Genomic DNA, 553 nt, shown 5'->3' with positions numbered 1-553 from the left:
TGCATCAAATTATCTACCACGTAATTTTTTAATGGAATTTTTCTAGTATTTGTTTTGATTTTTTTCGTCAGGGCAGGTGCAGCTGAGCCCGGGCTCAGAAGTGGATTACCGCACCAATACAAAGTTCTTTCACCCAATAAATGTTTTTGTGTGCGCAACTAAGACCATTTTTCTGCTCTTTCATTGTAAAATCTTAGTCAGCAGAGCCGGCATGGGAGACAAGACACACAAGGTAAATTCCAAGTTGACGCTTTGCACTATCAATACAACATTGTATCAATCCGAGGAATTTCTCTGTTATTTGATTTGTTTATTTTCTCCCTCTTACGATTTGCTGACGGGATTGTGGGTGCCTGCAAAACGACGACAAGCCAACAACTGAGTACATGGATTGAAGTATGAGGCTGCGAGAGATGTGGATTTCATGCCTTTGCTTGGATCAATTTTACATAATAACCCCTAATATGTTAGTTTAATAGCAGTTGACTGATCTTAATGTGAGGTGCTATTTTAGTTATAAATACCCTTTTCTGATGTACATGAATATGAATGA

This window comes from Triticum aestivum, chromosome 1A (assembly GCF_018294505.1).
Source record: "Triticum aestivum cultivar Chinese Spring chromosome 1A, IWGSC CS RefSeq v2.1, whole genome shotgun sequence".
Classification (NCBI taxonomy): domain Eukaryota; kingdom Viridiplantae; phylum Streptophyta; class Magnoliopsida; order Poales; family Poaceae; genus Triticum; species Triticum aestivum.
This window is presented reverse-complemented; position numbering follows the sequence as displayed.